The sequence below is a fragment of the Phocoena phocoena genome, chromosome 11 (genome assembly GCF_963924675.1).
Source record: "Phocoena phocoena chromosome 11, mPhoPho1.1, whole genome shotgun sequence".
NCBI classification, from domain to species: Eukaryota; Metazoa; Chordata; class Mammalia; order Artiodactyla; family Phocoenidae; genus Phocoena; species Phocoena phocoena.
Window position 1 is genome coordinate 70,393,121 of NC_089229.1, and position 26,235 is coordinate 70,419,355.

A 26,235-nucleotide genomic window follows, 5' to 3' on the forward strand; every position below is an offset into this window, starting at 1 on the left:
ATGATTTCAATTTTCTTAAATTTATCAAGGCTTAATTTGTGACCCAACATATGATCTATGCTGGAGATTGTTCCAAGAGCACTTGAGAAGAATGTGTATTCTATTGTTTTTGGATAGAATGTCCTATAAATATCAATTAAGTCCATCTTTTTTAATGTATCATTTAAAGCTTGTGTTTCCTTATTTATTTTCATTTTGGATGTTCTGTCCATTGGTGAAAGTGGGGTGTTAAGTCCTCTACTATTATTGTGTTACTGTCGATTTCCCCTTTTATGGTTGTTTGTATTTGCCTTATGTATTGAGGTGCTCCTATGTTAGGGGAATAAATATTTACAATTGTTATATCTTCTTCTTGGATCGATCCCTTGATTTATGTAGTGTACTTCTTTGTCTCTTGTAATAGTCTTTGTTTTAAAGTCTATTTTGTCTGATGTGAGAATTGCTGCTCCAGCTTTCTTTTCATGTCCGTTTGCATGGAATATCTTTTTCCATCACCTCACTTTCAGTCTGTATGTGTCCCTAGGTCTTAAGTGGGTCTCTTTTAGACAGAATATATACGGGTCTTGTTTTTGTATACGTTCAGCCAGTCTAAGTCTTTTGGTTGGAGCATGTAATCCATTTGCAGTTAAGGTAATTATCGATATGTATGTTCCTATTGCCATTTTCTTAATTGTTTTGGGTTTGTTATTGTAGGTCTTTTCCTCCTCTTGTGTTTCCTGCCTAGAGAAGTTCCTTTAGCATTTATTTTAAAGCTGGTTTTGTGGTGCTGAACTCTCTCAGCTTTTGCTTCTCTGTAGAGGTTTTAATTTCTCCCTCAAATCTGAATGAGATCCTTGCTGGGTAGAGTAATCTTGGTTGTAGGTTTTTCTGCTTCATCATTTTAAACATCCCTTCTGGCTTGCAGAGTTTCTGCTGAAAGATCAGCTGTTAACCTTATGGGGATTCCCTTGTGGGTTATTTTTCCTTGCTGCTTTTAATATTTTTTGTCTGTATTTAATTTTTGATAGTTTGATTAATATGTGTCTTGGCATGTTTCTCCTTGAAGTTATCCTGTATGGGACTCTCTGTTCTTCCTGGACTTGACTAACTATTTCTTTTCCCATATTAGGGAAGTTTTCAACTATAATCTCTTCAAATATTTTCTCAGTCCCTTTCTTTTCCTTTTCTTCTTCTGGGACCCCTATAATTCGAATGTTGGTGCATTTAATGTAGTCCCAGAGATCTCTGAGATTTTCCTCAGTTCTTTGAATTCGTTTTTCTTTATTCTGCTCTGCAGTAGTTATTTCCACTATTTTATCTTCCAGGTCACTTTTCCATTCTTCTGCCTCAGTTATTCTGCTATTGATTCCTTCTAGAGAATTTTAAATTTCATTTATTGTGTTCATCACTGTTTGTTTGCTCTTTAGTTCTACTAGGTCCTTGTTAAACGTTTCTTTTATTTTCTCCATTCTGTTTCCAAGGTTTTGGATCTTTACTATCATTATTCTGAATTCTTTTTAAGGTAGACTGCCTATTTTCTCTTCATTTATTAGGTCTGGTGGGTTTTTATCTTGCTCCTTCATCTGCTGTATGTTTCTCTGTCTTCTCCTTCTGCTTATCTTACTGTGTTTGGGGTCTCCTTTTTGCAGGCTGCAGGTTTGTAGTTCCTGTTGTTTTTGGTGTGTTTCCCCAGTGGCTAAGCTTGGTTCAGTGGGTTGTGTAGGCTTCCTGGTGGAGGGGACTAGTGCCTGTGTTCTGGTGGATGAGGCTGGATCTTGTCTTTCTGGTGAGCAGGTCCACATCTGGTGGTGTGTTTCGGGGTGTCTGTGGCCTTATAATGATTTTAGGAAGCCTCTCTGCTAATGGGTGGGGTTGTGTTCCTGTCTTGCTAGTTGTTTGGCATAGGGTGTCCAGCACTGTAGCTTGCTGGTCGTTGAGTGGAGCTGGGTCTTGGCATTGAGATGGAGATCTCTGGGAGATTTTCGCCCTTTGATATTACGTGGAGCTCGGAGGTCTCTTGTGAACCAATGTCCTGAACTTGGCTCTCCCACCTCAGAGGCACAGCCCTGATGCCTGGCTGGAGCACCAAAAGCCTGTCATCCACATGGCTCTGAATAAAAGGGAGAAAAATAAGAAAGAAAGAAAGAAAAAATAAAATAAAGTTATTAAAATAAGAAATAATTATTGAAAAAAATTTTTAAGTAATTAAAAAAAAAGAAAGAAAGAAATAAGAGAGCAACAAAACCAAAAAACAAATCCAACAATGATAACTAGTGCTAAAAATTATACTAAAAAACAAAACAAAACAAAACAAAATAAAAATCGGGCAGACAGAACCATAGGACAAATGGTAAAAGCATATCTATACAGGCAAAATCACACACATACACACTCACAAAAAGAGAAAAAGTGAGAAAAAAGTAGATACCATTGCTCCCAAAATCCACCTCCTCAGTTTGGGATGATTCATTGTCTATTCAGGTATTCCAGAGATGCAGCGTACAAGTTGATAGTGGAGATTTAATCCGCCTCTCCTGTGGATGCTGGGAGAGATTTCCCTTTCTCTTCTTTGTTCGCACAGCTCCTGGGGTTCAGCTTTGGATTGGGCCTTGCCTCTGCATGTAGGTCACCTGAGGACATTTGTTCTTCGCTCAGACAAGACGGGGTTAAAGGAGCAGCTGATTCACGGGCTCTGGCTCACTCAGGCCAGAGGGGAGGGAGGGGTACAGAAGCAGGGCGAGCCTGCGGCGTCAGAGGCCAGCATGACGTTGCAACAGCCTGAGACGCGCCGTGTGTTCTCCCGGGGAAGTTGTCCCTGGATCCTGGGACCCTGGCAGTGGTGGGCTTCACAGGCTCCTGGGAGGGGCGGTGTGGAGAGTGACCTGTGCTTGCACACAGGCTTCTTGGTGGCTACAGCTGCAGCCTTAGTGTCTTATGCCTATCTCTGGGGTCCGCGTTGATAGCCGCGGCTTGCGCCCATCTCTGGAGCTCCTTTAAGGGGTACTTTTAATCCCCTCTCCTTGTGCGCCAGGAAACAAAGAGGCAAGAAAAAGTCTCTTGCCTCTTCGGAAGCTCCAGACTGTTTTCTGGACTCCTTCCCAGCTAGTCGTGGTGCACTAACCCCTTCAGGCTGTGTTCACGCCACCAACCCCAGTCTTCTCCCTGGGATCCAACCTCCCAAGCCCGAGCCTCAGCTCGCAGACCCCTGCCGCCCCCGGCGGGTGAGCAGACGAGCCTCTCGGGCTGCTGAGTGCTGGTCAGCACCGATCCTCTGTGTGGGAATCTCTCCGCTTTGCCCTCCGCACCCCTGTTGCTGTGCTCTCCTCCGTGGCTCCGAAGCTCCCCACCTCTACCACTTGCAGTCTCTGCCTGCGAAGGGGCTTCTAGTGTGTGGAAACCTTTCCTCCTTCACAGCTCCCTCCCACTGGTGTGGGTCCCGTCCCTATTCTTTTGTCTCTGTTTTTTCTTTTTTCTTTCCCCCTACCCAGGTACGTGGGGAGTTTCTTGCCTTTTGGGAAGTCTGAGGTCTTCTGCCAGCATTCAGTAGGTGTTCTGTAGGAGTCATTCCACGTGTAGATGTATTTCTGATGTATTTGTGGGGAGAAAGGTGATCGCCACATCTTACTCTTCCGCCATCTTGAAGCTCCTCCATGCGTGTTGTTTTAAGCCACCCAATTTGTGGTAATTTGTTTTGCAAAAATAGAAAATGAATACAGGTGCTCTGTACATATTATGTTAGACTAGCTGCTCCTTTTATTTTTAAAAATTGAGATAAAATTAAAATCCACTGAAAAGCATACCAAAAAAATCAGGTAGTGGAAACGTTCTTCATTTTCAAGATATTTTTGGCTATTCTATCCTGTGCATTTCCATATAAATTTTAAAGTCAGTTTGTTAATTTCTATAAAAAGGCCTGCTTGTATTTTGATTAGGATTGCATTGAATATATAGATGAATTTGCATAGAATTGACACCTTAACAAATGTCTTCCATTTCACAGAACATGACATACCTCTATACTCAGCTTTTTAAAAATTTCTCTTTGCAATGTTTTATAGTTTTCAGTGTAAAGATATTGCACATTTAAATTTATTCCTAAACAATTAATTTATTAATTTGGTTTTTTGATGCTACCTCTAGCAGTATTGTGATATTGTGATTTAGGAGAAAAAAACATACTGGGTCATTCACACCACCAAAATATATTCTTATATATATTGAACACTTGGTCTCTGTCCAAGGTTGTTCCTGGCTCACATCTCCCAAAATTCTAGGAAAGTTTTAAGTGTTGAGAGTGATAAAGTGTCCTTGCTATGTTAATGAAGGACTTTTGGAATGCACCTAAGAATGGAGGCTGCTTGCCAGTAGAGTCAACCAGGTGTTTAGAGCATTGGAACTTTCAGTCCCACCCCCTGACCTCTAGTGAGGCTAGAGGTTGAATCAATCACTAATGACCAATGACTTAATCAACGATGCCTATGTAATGAAGCCTCCCTAAAACCCCCAAAGGACAGGGTTTAGAGAGCTTCTGGGTTGGTGAACATGTGGAGATTTGGGGAGACTGGCATGCTCTGAGAGGGTATGGAAGTTCTGTGTCCTTTCCCCATACTCTTCTCTATGAATCTCTTCCATTGGGATGTTCATCTGTATCCCTTATTATATCATTTTATAGTAAACCAGTAATACAGTAAGTAAACTGCTTCTCTGAGTTCTGTGAGCTACAGAACTGTGAGTTCTGTGAGCAAATTAATTGAACCCAAGGAGGGGATTGTGAGAATCTCTGATTTATATATAGCTAGTTGGTCAGAAATACAGGTAACAACCTGGAATTTTGATTGGCATCTGAAGTCCAAGGAGTGGGTCATTGGAATCTATGATCTATAGTTTGTTGTCCGAGGCACAGAATCTGACCACACTCGGGCTTGTGACTGGCATCTGAAGTGTAGGTGGGGAGCCCACTTATACGACTGAACTCTTAAACTGTGGAATCTGATTCTATCTCTGGATAGATAGTGTTAGAACTGAGTTGAATTCTCAGACACCAGCACTTTGCAATTGCTTGGTGCTGTAGGGTAACCTCCCCACCTCCCCCACTGGAGCTGGTACCAGACCAACTTAGTATTATTCATTATATTTCACTTTTCAATTATCTGTAGCTGTTACATAGAAATACACTGATTTTTGTACATTGATATTGTGCCTTGGGACTTTGCTAAGTACACTCGTTAGTTCTAAGGGTATATATATTCCTTATGATTTTCTATGCATGCAAACAAGTTGTCTGATAATACACACAGCTTTCTGTGCAATCTTTATGCTTTTTATATCCTTTGTTTGCTTTATTTCTCAGTCTAGACATTCTTAATCTCGGAATAGAAGTATTGAGAGCAGATATCCTTGCTTTGTTTTCTGTTTTAGAGGGAAAGCAATCATTTTTTAAAAAACCTTTAAATGTGAATGGACATTAATTTTTGTCAAATGATTTTCCTGCATCTATTGAGGTGATCATATTCTAGGAATGTAGCAAGTTACATTGATGAATGAACTAACCTTGCATTATTGGGATCAACTCTATTGTTCATGCTTTATTTTATTTTTCACATATTGCTGGATTTGATTTGCAACTGTACTGTTGACCAAATTTGTAGTTATGATCTTGAGGTGTACTGATTTCCTGGTATTGCTTTTTTCAGGTTTGGCATCAGCATACTAAGCTTATAAAATGAATTGGGAGTGTTCACTTTTATATTTTTCGAGAGAGTTGGTTTAAGTTCAGCATTATTTCTTCCTTACATGTTTGATAGGCTTCCACCATGGAAGCCACATGGGCCTTGGGTTTTCTTTGTGGAAAGGTTTTAAGTGACAACTTCAATTTAAAGAATAAATATCAGGTTATTCAGATTTTGTATTTGTTCTTGGTTGATTTTAGAAAGTTGTTTTTCTCAAAAAAATTTGCACATTTTATTTAAATTGTAAAATTTATTAACATAATATTCATAATATTATCATTAGTCTGCAGGATGATGTAGCAAAGTCCCTACTTTTATTCCTTGTATTGGTAATTTGTTCTCTCTCTCTGTCTCTCACTCTCTCCATCTCTCTGAGTCTTATTAGAGGTTTATCATTTTCATTAAATCTACAATGGTAAAGTGATAAGAAATTTCAGGAGAGATCTGGAAACTCTAAAAAAGAGTTTCCAAATCCTAAGACGGACAAATATAATCTCTGAAATTAAAAAAAAAATCAGTGCATGGGATTAATAGGCTAGATCCAACAGAAGACTGTTCAATAGAAATTATTCAAACTAAAACACAGAGAGAAACAATATTGAAAACACTGAAAAAAATCCTCACAGAAATTAAATGATCTGGGGGAAATTATGAAGCAATATATCCTGCATATAATTGAAACTTAAAAAGAGAGGAAAGAGAGAATGGATCAGGAAAAATAATTGGCCTTTTTTCAAGTTTTATTACCACCCACCCCCCATATTAGGGAAGTTCACTAATGAAAATTACAGAAAAGAATCTGAAAGAGCCAGAGAGAAAAAGACATTCTACATACAGAAGAATGTTAATATGAGTGATGGCTGACTTCTCAGAAAAAACTGAAAGAAGACAATGATGGAGTGTCATCTATATAATGCTGAAAAAAAAAAAAACCCAAAACAGTCAATCTATAATTCTATATCTAGAGGAAATACATTTCAAGGATGAAAGAGAAATAAAGACATTTCCAGATAAATTAAAACTGAGAGAATTTGCCTCCAGCAGAACCCACACAAATGAAATGCCAAAAGAAGTTCTTCTGGCTGAAAGGAATTAATGACTTAGTGGAACTTCAGATCTACAAGAAGGAGTGAAGAGTCTCAGCATCTCGGTGGTGAGTCACTAGGAGCAACAGAATTCAGCCATGTGGTTGAAAGTGTCCAGTGGTGGCTATGCCAGGGATGGTGTCCTCAGCAGGTTTTTCCTGTGACAGAATCTCAGTAGTGCTTAGTCTCAGTTATTTCTTTTATGAGTCAGATTCTCTAGCATTCATATTCATTCTTTGAGCTTCCTGATAAATGCCCAATGAACTTCTTTTCTGTTCCTTTTCTTTTCTGTTGACTATAACCAAGAACTGGGACTAGTATCTACTCTGAGGCTAAAAAAGAGATAATGCATTAGAGGATTTAGAGGTCCCATATTTAAAGCTCTTAGTAGGCTGCCTGGCACGTATTCAACACTTAATTTATATTAGCATGATCATCGTTATCATTCATTTAACAAATACTTTTTGAATACCTACTACCTGCCAGACACTGTTCTATGTGCCTTGCATTCACCAGTGAACAAAACAAGATTTCTGCCTTTGTGGAGCTCACGTTCAAATAGGGACAGAAACAATAAACTGCAAACATAATATGTGAGTAAATTATCTAGTGTATTAAAATGTGATAAGTGCTATGAGAAAAAGAGGAAGTAGAGTAGGGAAAGGAGAATCAGAAACACCAGGGACCAGTACATTGCAATATTATACAACGTGGTCAAGGTCGGCCTCATTGAGAAAGTATTCAAGCAAGAACTTGACGTAAATGAGGGAGTTGATCATGGCAGTGGAAAGAGTTGGTGCAAATGATCTGAGGCAGGGAGTGTGGAAGGCAGGAACAGCAATGGGGTGGGGGGTATGGATGAAGCAGAGTGAGGGAGGGAGAGAGTAGTAGGAAATGAAGTTATTGTTATTCCACATCTCTCCAGCATGACCCTAGACACTGTACATATCTTTCTTTGTTTTTTTTTTTTCCTCAAGCCATTGAACAAATATTTCTTTCTAAAGTGTTGGAAGCCATGGAATGAGGACTATATATTTTACTTTCTTTGCACCATTAGTGTCCTTAAATACACACTAAACATGAACCAAATTGTGCTTGTTGAATAAAATGAATTTACAAATGCCCCTGCTTCAATTGTCACATTCATTGTTTGCATGTAGACAAAGTCTACTTGCTCAGTCTGTCTAGATTCTAAGCTGTGTGGTGTCAGAGCCTATAGCAGTCTTGTTTGCTGATACTTTCCCAGGTCTATCATGGAGCCTAGCATATGGAGATGCCCAATAAGCATATATGAAATGAATGACTGAAGCCACAATTTCCTGGTCATAGAATCATGTCTTTCCTTCTTTCTTTCTTTTTCTCTTTCTTTCTTTCTTTCCTTCCTTCCTTCCTTCCTTTCTTTCTTTTTCTTTCTTTCTTTCTTTCTTTCTTTCTTTCTTTCTTTCTTTCTTTCTTTCTTTCTTTCTTTCTTTCTTTCATTTCTTTTTTCTTTCATTTCTTTCTCTCTCAAACATATGTATAAGGAATTTTTAAAAGTTGATTTCAAATTGTGAAATGGACTTCATGTTTTATTATCTAGAGTACAGCATTAGCAGGAACATGACTCCATTCTCTTCAGCTCCCTAACCCTTCACTACTTCCATGACTATACTGCCACCACCCTAAAAACCCCCACTACAGTGTGACAATATGTGGATGAGCAGCTATGACGACCTGCCCCCACATGTACACTTGACAACCATGGGATTAAAACATAGTAATTGTAAATGGTGTAGTCATTTTTTCATCATAGTCCAAATTTCCTTGTCAGCACAGAGGTTGGTTTACTGCCACACAAGTTAGATCCTTGCCCTGAGAAATAGTATTAGTGCCCAGAGTCTATTGATTTCCTTACTTTGTACATTACTTGTTGTAATTTCCAAGTTGGTATATTTATGAACACCAAATAGTACATTAGAAATTGTATTTTTCATCTATATTACATTGCTTTAGAACATTGCATTCAAATTTGTGCATATAAGATGTAAGTTATTCACATTCCACTTAATATATATTGCACTGCAATGAATTAGCCAATAGCACATTGGAAAGATTTTGGGGGGTAATTCACCCATAAGATCAATAGTGGAATAGGGAGGAACCTCCTAGTCCAATTTAACAGCATGGCAATGATTTAACAGTAACATTGACAGGGCTCCCAGAGTAAATAATTACCATTTCCATCACTGTTTAAGATAGCTTGTTAGGTACAAAGTATGTGAGTAGTTAGACATCATGAATTACTTATTGTTGGAGATCTTCTTAGGATGAGAGGATAATTTCTTATGCCAAAATGTGGAGGAGGCAGAAAGAGGTATTCAATCCTGAAGACGCTGCTAATAACACACAGAGAACAAAAGGTTTCATCTAAGACTATGAGAAAGTAGTGACCACAAAATAATTACATTTCTGGAACAAAGATGGGTTTAATGAAATGAGACCTTGTAAAACCAGTAAGAACATTATTAGAGAAGCGAGTCTTGAAAGCCAAGGAAAATGCTAATGAGATAATGAAAGTATAATGGACTGTACTCAATGAACAGAAGTCCCATGGGTCTTAAAAAACGTATTAGAGGCTGAACTGATCTGGAAGATGGGGAGGAGCTTGGGAGATCTCCTTGTTTCTAGACTGACTGGCAAAAGTGCCCCGTTAGCTCAATCTTTTCAGAAGGTATGAAAACCCTATATTCTGCCACTTCTATTGTAGTGATTTTTGATAGGGCCGAAAAGGTTTCCAGTTGACACAACTCATATCATTTCAGCAGATACTGTTTTACATATATTTTATCACTTCTGGAGACATTCTTGTTCATATTTCCTTTGCACCAGTCTCCTTCACTAGTTTCTCTTTCATCTGCACACTTACAATATACAGATGTCCCCCAAGATTTGTCTTCTTCCTTTTTTCTTGATCATATTCTCTTCCCTTGGGCAAGCTCATTCCAGTATTTGTCTTTGAATGACAGTCTATCCTGGTGACGTTCAAAACCACAGTTACAGTTCTGATCCCTCTTGTTAATAAAGTCGAATTTACAACTGCCTTCTGACCATGTAGACGTTTGTCTAACTTCTGATAACTTAAGTTTCTTATAGTTTCCCTCAGACTGATTCCTCTGTTTGTGTTTTCTATTCTGCTTTTGAGCAACACCATCCTATTCTATCTTTTAATTTGGCCAGCATCTCAAAATAATTTCCCCAATTTCTTCTCTCTCAGATCCCATCTTGTTTACTGTGTCTCTTTGATTTTTTAATTAATTAATTTTATTTTTGGCTGCACTGGGTCTTTGTTGCTGTGTGCGGGCTTTTCTCTAGTTGCGGCGAGCAGGGGCTACTCTTCTTTGTGGTGTGCGGGCTTCTCATTGGGGTGGCTTCTTTTGTTGCAGAGCACGGGCTCTAGGCACACGGGCTTTAGTAGTTGCAGCACGTGGGCTCATGGGCTCTGGAACACAGGCTCAGTAGTCGTGGCACATGGGCTTTGTTGCTCCGCTGCCTGTGGGATCTTCCTGGACCAGGGCTCGAATCTATGTCCCCTGCATTGGCAGGCAGATTCTTAACTACTGTGTCGCCAGGGAAGCCCTACTGTGTCTCTTTGATTTTTGCCACTTCATCCCTTCAATTCCCACTGCCACTTTCCTCATTCATATCTCATTCATTCCCCGTTGACATATTTCAAGAGCTTCCTTATTGTCCTTCTATTAATTCATTCATTAAAACTTTATTGAATGCTGTTATGTACCAGGCACACTTCTAGGAACTCAGGATATAGCTGTGAACAAAACAGACAAAATGATCTCCCTCATTAAAGAGCTCATGCTACAGTGGGGCAAGGGAGGCAATAAAAAAAAGACAAGCAAATTCATGATATTTTAGAAAATAATGAACAATATGGAGAAAAATAAAGCAGGGCAAAGTAGACTAGCATTGTTTTTTTTAGAGATCTTTATTGAAATAATTCACAAACCATCCAGTTCACCCATTTTTTTTTTGAATGGTGTGGAGTATTTATTTATTTATTTTATTAGAGTATAATTGCTTTAGAAAGTTGTGTTAGTTTCTGCTGTACAATGAAGTGAAACAGCTATATGTACACCTATATCTCCTCCCTCTTGGACCTCCCTCCCACCCCTTATCCCCCATCCTACCCTTCTAGGTCGTCACAGAGCACCGAGCTGAGCTTCCTATGCTTTATAGCAGGTTCCCGCTAGCCATCTATTTTACACCTGGTAGTGTATATATGTCAATCCTAATCTCCCAATTCGTCCCACCCTCCCCTTCCCCTGCTGTGTCCACATGTCCACTCCCTACATCTACGTCTCTATTCCTGCCCTGCAAATAGGTTAATCTGTACAATTTTTGCAGATTCCACATATATGTGTTAATATATGATATTTGTTTTTCTCTTTCTGCTTACTTCACTCTGTATGACAGACTCTAGGGTCAACCACGTCTCTACAAATGACCCAGTTTTGTTCCCTTTTATGGCTGAGTAATGTCTTCTTTATCATTCATCTGTCGTTGGACATTTAGGTTGTTTCCATGTCCTGGCTATTGTAAATAGTGCTGCAATGAACATTGTGGTACATGTGTCCTTTTGAATTATGGTTTTCTCAGGGTATATGCCCAGTAGTGGGATTGCTGGGTCATATGGTAGTCCAATTTTTAGTTTTTTAAGGACGTTCCATACTGTTCTTCACAGTGGGTATATCAATTTACATTCCCACCAACAGTGCAAGAGGGTTCCTTTTTCTCCACACCCTCTCCAGCATGTATTGTTTGTATATTTTTTGATGATGACCATTCTGTCCGGTATGAGGTGATACTTCATTGTAGTTTTGATTTGCATTTCTCTAATAATTAGTGATGTTGAGCAGCTTTTCATGTGCCTCTTGGCCATCTGTATGTCTTCTTTGGAGAGATGTCTATTTAGATCTTCTGCCCATTTTATAATCGGGTTGTTTGTCTTCTTGATATTGAGCTCCATGTGTTGTTTGCATATTTTGGAGATTAATTCTTTGTCAGTTGCTTCCTTTGCAAATGTTTTCTCCCATTCTGAGGGCTGTCTTTTCATCTTGTTTATCATTTCCTTTGCTGTGCAAAAGCTTTTAAGTTTAATTAGGTCCCATTTGTTTATTTTTGTTTTTATTTTCATTACTCTAGGAGGTGGGTCAAAAAGATCTTGCTGTGGTTTATGTCAAAGAGTGTTTTTCCTATGTTTTCCTCTAAGAGTTTTATAGTGTCTGGCCTTATATTTAGGTCTTTAAGCCATTTTGAGTTTATTTTTGTGTATAGTGTTAGGTAGTGTTCTAATTTCATTCTTTTACATGTAGCTGTCCAGTTTTCCCAGCACTACTAATTGAAGAGGCTGTCTTTGCTCCATTGTATGTTCTTGCCTCCTTTGTCACAAATTAGGTGCCATAGGTGTGTGGGTTTATGTCTGGGTTTTATCCTGTACCATTGATCTATATTTCTGTTTTTTTGCCAGTACCATACTGTCTTTATTACTGTAGCTTTGTAGTATAGTCTGAAGTCAGGGAGGCTGATTCCTCCAGCTCCGTTTTTCTTTCTCAAGATTGTTTTGGCTATTTGGGGTCTTTTGTCTTTCCATACAAATTGTGAAATTTTTTTTTCTAGTTTGTGAAAAATGCCAGTGGTAGTTTGATAGGGATTGCATTGAATCTGTAGATTGCTTTGGGTAGTATAGTCATTTTCACAATGTTGATTCTTCCAATCCAAGAACATGGTGTATCTCTCCATCTGTTTGGGTCATCTTTAATTTCTTTCATCAGTGTCTTACAGTTTTCTGCATTCTGGTCTTTTGTCTCCTTAGGTAGGTTTATTCCTAGGTATTTTATTCTTTTTGTTGCAGTGGTAAATGAGAGTGTTTCCTTAATTTCTCTTTCTGATTTTTCATTGTTAGTGTATAGGAATGCAAGGGATTTCTGTGCATTAATTTTGTATCCTACAACCTAACCAAATTCTTTGATTAGTTCTGGTAGTTTTCTGGTGACATCTTTAGGATTTTCTATGTATAGTATCATGTCATCTGCAAACAGTGATAGTTTTAGTTCTTCTTTTCCAATATGTATTCTTTTTATTTCTTTTTCTTCTTTGATTGCCATGGCTAGGTATTCCAAAACTATGTTGAATAAGAATGGTGAGAGTGGACATCCTTGTCTTGTTCCTGATCTTAGTGAAAATACTTTCAGTTTTTCACCACTGAGAATGATGTTTGCTGTGGGTTTGCCCTATATGACCTTTATTATGTTGAGGTAGGTTCCCTCTATGCCCATTTTCTGGAGAGTTTTTTTTTTTTTTTGTCATAAATAGGTATTGAATTTTGTCAAAAGCTTTTACTGCATCTGAGATGATCATACAGGTTTTATTCCTTAATTTGTTAATATGGTGGATCACATTGATTGACTTGCATATATTGAAGAATCCTTGCATCCCAAGGGTAAATTCCACTTGATCGTAGTGTATAATCCTTTATTGTGTTGTTGGATTCTGTTTGCTAATATTTTGTTGAGGATTTTTGCGTCTGTGTTCATCAGTGATATTGGTCTGTAATTTTCTTTTTTTGTGACATCTTTGTCTGGTTTTGGTATCAGGGTGATGGTGGCCTTGTAGAAAGAATTTGGGAGTGTTCCTCCCTCTGCAAATTTTTGGAAGACTTTGAGAAATATAGGTGTTAGCTCTTCTCCAAATGGTTGATAGAATTTGCCTGTGAAGCCATCTGGTTCTGGACTTTTGTTTGTTAGTTTTTTAATTACAGTTTCAATTTCATTACTTGTGATAGGTCTGTTTATATTTTCTAATTCTTCCTGGTTCAGTCTGGGAGAATTGTACCTTTCCAAGAATTTGTCATTTCTTCATGGTTGTCCATTTTATTGGCGTATACTTGTTTGTAGTAGTCTCTTACAATCCTTTGTATTTCTGCAGTGTCAGTTGTGACTTCTCCTTTTTCATTTCTAATTTTATTGATTTGCATCCTCTCCCTTTTTTTTCTTGATGAATCTGGCTAAAGTTTTATCAATTTTGTTTATCTTCTCAAAGAAACAAGTTTTAGTTTTATTGATCTTTGCTATTGTTTTCTTCATTTCTATTTCACTTATTTCTGCTGTGATTGTTATGATTTCTTTACCTCTGCTGACTTTGGGTTTTCTTTGTTCTTCTTTCTCTAGTTGCTTTAGGTGTAAGGTTAGATTGTTTATTTGAGATTTTTCTTGTTTCTTGAGGTGAGATTGAATTGCTATAAACTTCCCTCTAAGAACTGCTTTTGTTGCATCCCATATGTCTTGGGTAGTTGTTTTTTGTTGTTATTTGTTTCTATGTATTTTTTTATTTCCTCTTTGATTTTCTCAGTGATCTTTTGGTTATTTAGTACTTCAATGTTTAGCTTCCATATACTTCTGTTTTTTACAGGTTTTTTCCTGTAATTGATTTTTAATCTCATAGCATTGTGGTCAGAAAATATGCTTCATACAATTCACCTTTCCTAAATTTTCCAAGGCTTAATTTGTGACCCAAGATGTGATCAATCCTGGGGAATGTTCCATGTTTACTTGAGATGAAAGTGTAATCTGCCACTTTTGGGTGGAATGTCCTATAAACATCAATTAAATCTATCTGGTCTCTTGTGTCATTTAAAGCTTGTGTTTCCTTATTTATTTTCTGTTTGGATGATCTGTTCATTGGTGTAAGTGGGGTGTTAGAGTCCCCTACTATTATTATGTTACTGTCAATTTCCCCTTTCATGGTTGTTAGCCTTTGCCTTATGTATTGAGGTGCTCCTATATTGGGTGCATATATATTTATAATTGTTATATCTTCTTCTTGGATTGATCCATTGATCATTAGGTAGTGTCCTTCCTTAGCTCTTGTAACAGTCTTTATTTTAAAGTCTATTTTACCTGATATGAGTATTGGTACTCCAGTTTTCTTTTGATTTCTATTTGCATGGAATATATTTTTCCATCCCTTCACTTTCAGTCTGCCTATGTCCCTAGGTCTGAAGTGGGTCTCTTGTAGACAGCATATGTATGGGTCTTGTTTTTGTATCCATTCAGCCAGTCTGTGTCTTTTGGTTGGAGCATTTAATCCATTTACTTTCAAGATTATTATCGACATGTATGTTCCTGTTTCCATTTTCTTAATTGTTTTGTGTTTGTTTTTGTGGGTCTTCTTCTTCTGTGTTTCCTGTCTAGAGAACATCCTTTAGCATTTATTGTAAAGCTGGTTTGGTGGTGCTGAAATCTCTTAAGTTTTGCTTGTCTGTAAAGCTTTTGATTTCTCCATGGAATCTGAATGAGATCCTTGCTGGGTAGAGCAATCTTGGTTGTTGGATTTTCTTTCATCACTTTAAGTATATCCTGCCACTCTCTTCTGGTCTGCAGAGTTTCTGCTGAAAAATCAGCTGATAATCTTATGGGAATTTCCTTGAATGTTATTTGTTACTTTTCCCTTGCTGCTTTTTATATTTTTCTTTGAATTTAATTTTTGTTAATTTGTTTTTCCTAGTGTTTATCCTGTATGGGACTCTGTGCACTTTCAGGATTTGGATGGCTATTTCCTTTCCCATGTTATGGAAATTTCCGACTATAATCTCTTTGAATATTTTCTCAAACACTTTCTTTTCCTCTTCTTCTGGGACCCCTATAATTTGAATGTTGGTGCATTTAGTGTTGTCCAATAGGTCTCTGACGTTGTCTTCAATTCTTTTCATTCTTTTTTCTTTATTCTACTCCTTGGCAGTTATTTCCACCATTTTGTTTTCCAGCTCACTTATTCGTTCTTCTGCCTCAGTTATTCTGTTATTGATTCGTTCTTGTGTATTTTCCATTTCAGTTATTGTGTTGTTCATCTCTGTTTGTTCTTTAGTTCTTCTAGATCTTTGTAAAACATTTCTTGTATTTTCTCCATCCGTGCCTCCATTCTATTTCTGAGAATCTGGATCATCTTCACTATCTTTACTCTGAATTCTTTTCCAGGTACGTTGCCTATTTCCTCTTCATTTGTTTGGTCTTATAGGTTTTTACCTTGCTCCTTCAACTGTGACTTTTTTTTTTTGTCATCTCCTTTTTTTTTTTGATGCGTGGGATTGTGTTCCTGCCTTATTGGTTGTTTGGCCTGAGGCTTCCAGCCCTGTAGTTTGTAGGCCATTGGGTAGAGGTGGGTCTTGGTGCTGAGATTAAGACCTGAAGGAGACCTCACTCTGATGAATATTCCCTGGGTTCTGAGGTTCTCTGTTAGTCCAGTGGTCCAGACTCAGAGCTCGCACCACAGGAGCTCAGATCTAACCCCCACCTCATGAATCTAGATCCTGCAAGCCATGCATGGTGGCAAAAAAAAAAAGGTAGCAGAACAATAACAAAGAGTAAAAAATTAAATAAGATTAGAAAACTAACAGATATGTTAAAAAAAATAAAAATATAGATGAAACAGCAACTGGAATGTAAAAGAGAGCCACAACAGCAAAAAAAAAAAAAAAAAAAAAAAAAAAAAAAGGAAAAAAGGAAAAAAGGAAAAGAAATAAAAGCCGGGAAATACCTTGTTTGTGGGAGGCAGAGCTTAGGCAGGGACTGGGTTTAGGTGGGGGCAGGGCCTATGCTTAAGACCCACAGGGCCAGAAAAGGCTCTGGTGGTGTGGGGGATGGGACTTGCTCCTCCCCCCCGGAGGGATCTAGGAATGCCTCTGGCCTTGGAGGGTAGGGACCAGGTCCAGGACCCCAGCAGGCTCCCTAGGCCTGAGCATGCTAGGGAAACACCCTCCATGACTCCCTTGATCCTCTGATCCCAGAGAGACCACCACCACCATTGTCTGCCTCTCCTCCTCTTCCTTGCTCCTCCCTCCCTCCCACACCCCTAGGGCCCATGCTGCTGGCATGGGCCCTGGAGGGTGGAGAGCCAGGTCCGGGAGCTCAGCAGTCTCCCCGGAGCCGAGTGGGCAAGGGAAATGCTAGGGGTGTTCCCCCTTGATCCTCCAATCCTGGAGGGCCCTTTCTTCTCCACTTCTCCTCTTCTTCCCCCTGCCCATGCCCCTAGGATCAACATGGGTAGAGGTGGCCATGGAGAGTGGAGGACCCGGCCCTGGAGCCCAGCTGGCTTCCCAGGGCCAAAGTGGATGGAGGAGATGCCTGTCGTGCTTTTCCTGATCCTCCGATCCAGAGGGCCCTGCTGTCTGTCATTCCTCTTCTTCCCCCGCTCCCTCCTATGTCCCTAGGACCAATGCAGCTGCAGGAGGCTTTGGAGGGTGGAGGATCTGGCCTGGGAGCCCATCAGGCTTCCCAGGGCCCAATTGGGCAGGGGAAATGGTAGCTGTGCTCCCTCCTGATTCTTCGAACCCCTGAGAGTCCCTACAGGCATGGGAAACCCACCCTTCTCCCAGCCACCCTTCAGGGATACTGTTCCCATCTGGCCTCCATTTCCCCTCTTCCCCACTCCCCCCCACATCCTATCTGGTTGCTTGGGGGTTCCTCCCATCTCCTTGGGCATCAAGGTCCCCCACGAGCATCTGGTAGGTGCCCTAGTTGTGGGGAGACAGGAACTCCACATCCTCCCACTCTGCTATCTTGACTCCGCCCTCAAGCATTGCTTTTATTATGTCCCATGAAAACTCATTGATAAGGTGGGTTTTGAGAAGAACTCTGAATGGAAAGGGAGGAATGAGCCATGCATATATTAGGGACAATAGCAGAAGTGGGGACAAGCTTGGTGTGTTCCTTTGTCAACTCTACCTTCTAAAGCAAGGTCGAGTTTGCTGGAGTGGAGTGAATGAGGGGTGAGAGAAGAGAGGACTAATACTTTTGCTTTGAGCAAGTTAGGGCACTGTTTATCAAGTAATCATATAATGTCAGGCTCTATCATTAGTGCTATGTAAATATAAACTCATTTAACCCTTATAACAAACCTAGGAGTAGGTATTATTCTTTCCATTTTACAGATGAGAGACCTGAGGCATGGGGCACAGTTTAAGGGAGCTCAGATTTAACTCAAACCTGCTTAGAGTCCATGCTCTTAGCCATTATACTATGCTGTTGGAGGAATCTGAGCATAGAAATGATGTGATTTGTATTCTAAAAAAATCACTCTGAATGCTCTGTGGACAATAGACTGTCAGGTACAAGGGTGGAGGGGATACTATTTTAATAGTGAAGGCAGAAATAATGGTGCATTGGACTAGGGTAATAGAAGTAGACATTGGAGAAGGGTTAATTTGTAATATACTTTGAAGGCAGAGCTGATTGGATTTCTTGACAGATTCTGTGTGTAGAGTGTAAGAGAATGAGAGAAACAAAGAATGAATCCAAGGCTTATGGTATGAACAACTAGAAGGGTATAAGTGACATTTACTGAGATGGGGAAAGTGTAGTTATAAAAAAGGAAGCATATTTAGGCTGGAGTGTGGGTCATTAATTGTAAGTTTGGCTTTGGACACTTTAAATTTGAGATGCCTCTAGACATCCAAATGCGTATGTTGAAAAGGCAGTTGGGTATATGAATTTGGGATTTGGAGAGAAGTCAAAGTTGCAGGTATAAAGTTTGGAGTGTCAGCTATGGATGATACCACCCAGAGAATGATTATAGATGAAGAAGTGGAAGAGGTTCAAGGATCAGTTTCTGAGGAAACTCGAAAATGTAGAGATCAGAGAGTAAAGGAGGATGAAGTAGTAAAAAAGGTAAAGGGGCAGTGAGGGTAGAGAACTGAGAAAGTGGTGTCCTGGAAGCAAAGAGGAGACAGTGTTCTAAGAAGGAAATCATCAATTATGTCAAATATAGCTCATTGTTTGAGTAAGATAAATACTGAATACTGACATTTAAGGTTAGGAATATGAAGATCATTTGTGACAAAGAGCTATTTTGTTGGAGTGGTGGGCATGAAAATTTTGTTGGTGTAGGTTCAACAGAGAACAAAAGTCTGAGACAGCAAATTTAGATGACTATTTCAAGGAGATTATAGCAGAGAAATCACGTAGTAGTTAGAGGGAATGTTAGGCTGAGTTTTTTAGAAGCAGAGACTGAGATAGAGTTTTGGGTGTATGTGATTTACAGAAGGAATGTCTGGGGATGGAGGGGTGAAGAAAGCAGGAGATGGAAGGGGAAGGAGCTGTTTAAGATGAGGTTTCAGTTGAGTTTGCTTCACTTTGATCCATGGGGTACTCTGGAATATGAATTACACCACAAAGTTGGTCCTACCTTAAAGCAAGGGGCTGGACTTCTGTGCTCCCATGTCAGTCTGTCATGGGTGGTGATATAACTCATGGATGGTGATTTGGGTAAGGCAGCTCCCTTTTGGCCAAGGGCAAGGTGGAAGATGGTGCTCTATTAGCAACCAACATAGCACCTGGAGAAGGGTCCACCAACTTGGTTAAATAAAGGATGGAGGAGAGGAAAAAATAACATTCACTGTAGGTCAGTGGAATTATTTGAAGTAGGAGAGATTATAGTGTGTTTCTCATGGATGGGAAAGACCTAGCTAAGAAAAAAATTAATAATTCATGGTGAGGAAAGCAACCAATCCCACCTCTATAATCCAGCCTTTAAACATTGACCACAAATCCATATCTAGCAATAAGACAACATACTCTGAAAAATCATCCTTATAATAAAGCACCTAAAATGCTGGACAAATTTTTAAAAACTTAAAAAGTACATTATTAAATGGGTCAAAAGTTGTAAGCCTCCACTTATAAAATAAGTCATGGGGTTGTAAGGTACAGCATGGGGACTATAGTTAAGTATACCGTGTTGTATATTTGAAAGTTGCTAAGAGAGTAGATCTTAAAAGTTATTCATTAGAAAAAAATTGTGTAAATATGTATGGTGGTGGATGTTAACTAGGGTTATTGTAATCATTTTACAATATATACAAATGTTGAATCATTATGTTGTACACCCGAAACTAATATGTCAATTATACCTCAATAAAAAAGTAAAATAGCAAAACCCCTATTACTAAGCATGGAAATTTCAGAAGCCAAACAAACATGTCTACTAATTTTCTTTTCCTTGAACAACGTAATTTACCTTTCTGTGCCTCAGCTTTTTTCATTTGTAAAATGAAAAATTATTGTAATACACTTATCTGATAAGATTTTTATGATACTTATATGAGATAACATACGAAAAATGCTCAAATAGTGCTTGGCTGCTCTCCTCTTTCTCCTCTTTCTCCACCCTTCTTAGCTCAACTTCCTCATGTGTTTCTTGCACTTTTCTCTTTACCATTATTGAAAGACTTATTTTCTGTACAAATTACATAATTTAAAGCTTCTCTGTCTTTTTGGATGTGCTTACTTCCCTAAAATACTCACACGTACCTTGACCTTATTCTCCTATGTCCTGGTCTTTATTAAAAATAATGCTCAGGGCTTCCCTGTTGTTGCAGTGGTTGAGAGTCTGCCTGCCGATGCAGGGGACATAGGTTCATGCCCCGGTCTGGGAAGATCCCACATGCCACGGATCGGCTAGGCCCGTGAGCCATGACTGCTGAGCCTGTGCATCCAGAGCCTGTGCTCCGCAACGGGAGAGGCCACAACAGTGAGAGGCCCACGTATGGCAAAAATAATAATAATAATAATAATGCTCAGAGAATTGGTGGCCATGACAGCAGAGTAGGAACACCCTGAGTTCACCACCTCCCATGGGCACACCAACATTACAACTATATACAGAGCAACTATTGATGAGAAAGACCAGAATCTAGCAGAAAAGATGTTCTGAAACTAAAGATATAAAGAAGGAACCACAATGAGATAGGTAGGAGGTGTAGAGACACAGTGTAGTCAAGACTTGTACTGCCAGGTGGGTGACCCAGAAATGGGAGGAAAATTACAATTGCAGAGGTTCTCCCCAAGGAACCAGGGGTCTGAGCTCAACATTGGGCTCCCCAGCCTGGGGATCCTGCACCAGGAAGATGAGTTCCCAGAACATCTGTCTCTGAAGACCAATAGGGTTTACTTTCTGGAGAATCAAAGGGCTGTGGGAAATAGAGACTCTACTCTTAAAGGGTGCACACAAAATCTCACATGCTCTGGGACCCAGGGCAGAAGCAGTAATTTGAAAGAAGACTGGGTCAGACCCATCAGCTGATCTTGGAGAGCCTTCCAAAGAGGCAACTAGAGCTCATCCTGGGGACACAGACACTGGTGGTAGCCATTTTGGGGACCACCTTTTACCATGTGGACACTGGTGCTTGTAAGCATCATTTTAGAATCCTCTCTCCAAATTATTAGCACTGAGACCCGGATTAACCCACTAGCCTGTCAGCACGAGTACTAGCATACTCAAGGAATCAGCTAGCTGGGCAGGAACATGGTCCCATCCACGAGTAGACCAGCTGCCTTACTCCCTGAACCCACAGTCACCTCTGAACCTGGCTCTGCCCATCAGAGGGCATAGGATCCAGTGCCACACACCAGTGCACCAGCACTGGCTCCAGGACCCTCAGGACCCTGCAACCAGAGACACTGGGACCTGGCTCCACCCAACAGTGAGCTGGCACTAGGCCTGGGACCCCTGAGAGCAAACCCTGCCCACCAGCAGACTGACACCAGCTCTGGGACCTACTGGGACTCAGTCCCACCCACCATCAGGCCAACATCAGCTCTGAGACACATTGGACACCTCGGTCAGCCACACCAGAATCCAGCCCCACTCATCTGTGGACTAGCACCAGGTTTGGGACACCCTGGAAACTGCAGCCAACCATGTCGGGAATTGGTCCAACCCATGATCTTGAAAGCCTTGTCCAGCAACCACCCATTACAGATCCTGGCTCCACCCAGTGATGGGCCAGTACTAGACCTAGGACCACCTGGGGCTCTACAGCTAGGTGTCTTGTGACCTGGTCTTGCCAACCAGTGGCCGGCAGCCTCCACACAAGGCAGGGCCTTGAAACCAACAAGACTGGGGCCAGCCACACCTACCAAACAGCCCACAATAGTTCACCCACCACAACCGAAAGACCCATGCAGCCAACAGTAGGGGCACCCCTAGAACATAGACCTCTGGTGACCAAAGGGGAGTGCACTGCTGCAAATCATAGGATGTCTCCTACAAAAGGCCACTTCTCCAAGGTCTGGAAATGTAACTAACCTAATAAAGACATGGAAATAAAAACAGCAAATTAAGCAAAATGAGGTGACAGAGGTATGTGTTCCAAATGAAAGATAAAAACCACAGAAGAACTAAGTGAAGTGGAGATAGGCAATCTATGTGATAAAGAGTACAAGATGATCATGAAGATAATCAGAGAACTTGGGAGGCAATTGGATGAATGGAGTGAGAAATTAGAAGTTTTTAGCAAAAAGTTAGAAAACATAAAGAACTAAACTAAGATAAAGAACACAATAAATGAAATGAAGAATACATTAGAAAGAATCAACAGTAGATTAGAGGATATAGAAGAATGGATCTGCCACTTGGAAGACACAGTAGTTTCCACTACTGTTCACTGAAGCTGAACAGAAAAAAGAAAGAATTAAAAAAAAATGAGGACAGTTTAAGAGACCTCTAGGAAAACATCAAGCATCATAACATTCACATTATAGTGGTCCCAGAAGGAGAAGAGAGAGAAAGGGGAGGAGAATGTATTTGAGAACATAATAGCTGAAAAATTCTCTAACCCAGGAAAGGAAACAGACATCCAGGTCCAGGAAGCCCAGAGAGTTCCAAACAGGATCAACCCAAGGAGGAAAACAACAAGACACATTGTAAGTAAATGGCAAAAATTAAAGATAAAGAGAGAATATTAAAGGCAGCAAGGGAAAAGCAACAAGTTACATACAAAGGAATTCCCGTAAGACTATCAGCTGACTTTTCAGCAGAAACCCTGCAGGCCAGAAGGGAGTGGCACAATATATTCAAAGTGATGAAAGGGATAAACCTGAAACGAAGAATACTCTAACTCAGGCTTCTCTGGTGGTGCAGTGGTTAAGAATCTGCCTGCTAACACAGGGGATACAGTTTCGAGCCCTGGTCCAGGAAGATACCACAAGCTGTGGAGCAGGTAAACCCATGTGCCACAACTACTGAGCCTGTGCTCTAGAGCTGCAAGCCACAACTACTGAGCCCACATGTTGCAACTACTGAAGCCTGCTCACCTAGAGCCCATGCTCCACAACAAGAGAAGCCATGGCAATGAGAAGCCCACACACCACAAGGAAGAGTAACCCCTGCTCGCCGCAACTAGAGAAAAGCCCATGGACAACAACAAAGACACAATGCAGCCAAAAATAAAATAAATAAATTTTTTAAAAATTAAAAAAAAAAAAAAAAAGAATACCCTAACTCAAGGGTCCCCAGCCCCCAGGCCATGGACTGATACTGGTCCATGGCCTGTTAGGAACCTGGATACACAGCAGGAGGTGAGCAGCAGGCGAGTGAGTCAAGCTTCATCTGTCGCTCCCCGTTGCTTCCCATTGCTTGCATTACCACCTGAACCATTCCCCCCTGTCTGTGAAAAAATTGTCTTCCATGAAACTGGTCCCTGGTCGCAAAAAGTTGGGGACTGCTGCTCTAACTGGAAACGGTTTTATTCAGATTTAATGGAAAGATCAAAAGTTTTACAGACAAGCAAAAGCTCAAAGAGTTCAGCATCACCAAACCAGCTTTACAACAAATGTTAAAGGGACTTCTCTAAGGGAAAAAGTAAAGCCTACAACTAGAAACATAAAAATTAAGAAAGGAAAAATGTTATTTGTACAGTAAAATAGATCAATCACATATAAATCAAGTAAGAAAGTTAAAAGAGAAAAGCAGTAAAATCATCCATATCTGCAAGTAGTTAAGGGATACACAAAACAAAAAGATGTGAAATACAATATCACAAATAGTAAACATGGGGGGAGAGGAGTAAGAAATGCAGGGTTAAAATGCATTTGAACTCAAGAGATCAGCAACTTAAAATAACCACATATATAAATTAGATTGCTATATATAAACTTATGATAATCATAAAACAAAAATCTATAATATATACACACACTAAAAAGAGAAAGGAGTCCATACATAACACTAAAGACAGTCATCAAATCACAAGGGAAGAGAACAAAGGGAGAAGAAAGGAACAAAACAGAACTACAAATGACCCAAACTCAATTAATAAAATTGCATTAAATACCCATTTATCAGAATTACTTTAAAGTAAGTGGACTAAATGCTCCAATAAAAAGACACAGAGTGGATTAAAAAACAAGACCCATATATACATTGCTTACAAGAGACTCACTGTGTATCTAAAGACCCACAGAGACTGAAAAAGAGAAGGAAAATATATTCTATGTAAATAGAAATAAAAAGAAAGCTGGGGTAGCCATACATATATCAGGCAAAATAGACTTTAAAATAAAGACTGTAACAGGAGACAAAGTGAGATATTACATAATGATCAAGATATCAATCCAAGAAGAAGATATAACAATATATGTACCAACACAGGAGCACCTAAATACATAAAGCAGATATTAACAGATGTAAAGGGAGAAATTGACAGTAACACCAAAATAGGGGGCTTTAACCCCCCATTTATATCAATGGACAGATCATCCAGACAGAATACCAGTAAGGAAACACTAGCCTTAAATGACACATCAGTACAAACGGGTGAATATATATATATATATATATATATATATATATATATATATATATATATATATATATATACACACACACACACACACCATTGAAAAGCAGCAGAACACACACTCACACATATGCTTTTCAAGTGCACATGGAACTTTCTCTGGGGTAGATCACATGCTAGGCCACAAAACCAGTTTCAGTAAGTTTAAGAAAATAGAAAACATATGAAGCATCTTTTCTGACCACAATGCTATGAGACTAGAAATGAACTACAAGAACAAAAAACTACCAAAAAAAAAAAACCACAAAAAACCCTCCACAAACATGTGGAGGCTAAAAAATATGCTACTAAATAACTAATGGATCACTGAAGAAATCAAAGAAGAAATTAGAAAAAAAAAACTGGGAACAAATGAAAATGAAAACACAATGATCCAAAATCCATGAGACACAGCAAAAAGAATTCTAAGAAGGAAGTTTATAGCAATACAAGCCTACTTCAGGACACATGAAAAATCTCAAATGAACAACCTAACCTTATACCTAACCGAACTAGAAAAAGGAGAACAAACAAAACCGAAAGTTAGTAGAAGGAAAGAAATTATAAAAATCAGAGCAGAAATAAATGAAGCAGCAGCCAAAAGAAAAAAATAAATAGAAAAGATCGATAAAACTAAGAGCTGATTCTTTGAAAACATATTTTAAAAAATGATAAAGCTTTAATCTAGGCCCATCAAGAAAGAAAGAGAGATGAGTCAGATCAATAAAATCAGAAATGAAAAAGAAAAATTACAACTGATACCAGAGAAATGCAAAACATTGTAAGAGATCACTACAAATAATTAAAGGCCAACAAAATGGACAACCTAGAAGAAATGGACAAATTCCTAGAAATGTAAATCTCCCAAAACTGAACCAGGAAGAAATAGAAAATATGAACAGACAAATTACCAGTAATGAAATTGAATTAGTAATAAACTCCCAACAAACAAAATCTGGGACCAGATGTTTTCAAAGGTGAATTCTACCAAACATTTAGAGAAGAGTTAACAACTATCCTTCTCAAAATATTTCAAAAAATTGCAGAGGAAAGATTGCTTCTGAACTCAATTCTACCAGGTGAGCATCACCCTGATAAGAAAACCGAAAAAGATAGCACAAAAAAGAAAATTACAGTCCAGTAATACCGACGAACATAAATGAAAAACCCTCAACAAAATATTAGAAAATCAAATTCAATAATACTTGAAAAGATCATACACATGATCAAATGGGACTTATCCCAGGGATACAAGAATGGTTCAAAATCCACAAATCAATCAATATGATACATCACCTTAACAAATTCAAGATTAAAAGCACATGATCATCTCAATAGATACAGAAAAAGCTTTTGACAAAATTCGACATCGATTTATAAAAACTCTCCACAAAGTTGGTATAGAGAGAACATACCTCAACATAATAAAAGCCATATTTGATAAGTCCACAGCTAACATCATACTCAATGATGGAAAGCTGAAAGCATTTCCTTTAAGATCAGGAACAAAACAAGGATGCCCACCCTCTCCACTTTTATTCAACATAGTATTGGAAGTCAGAGCTGCAGCAATCAGACAAGAAAAATAAATGAAAGGAAACCAAATTGGAAAAGAAGTAAAACTGTAACTGTTGCAGATGATGTGATACTAAATAGAGAAAATCCTGGGGCTTTCCTTGTGGTGCAGTGGTTAAGAATCTGCCTGCCAATGCAGGAGAGGCGGGTTCAAGCCCTGGTCCGGGAAGATCCCACATGACGTGGAGCAGCTAAGCCCGTCCAC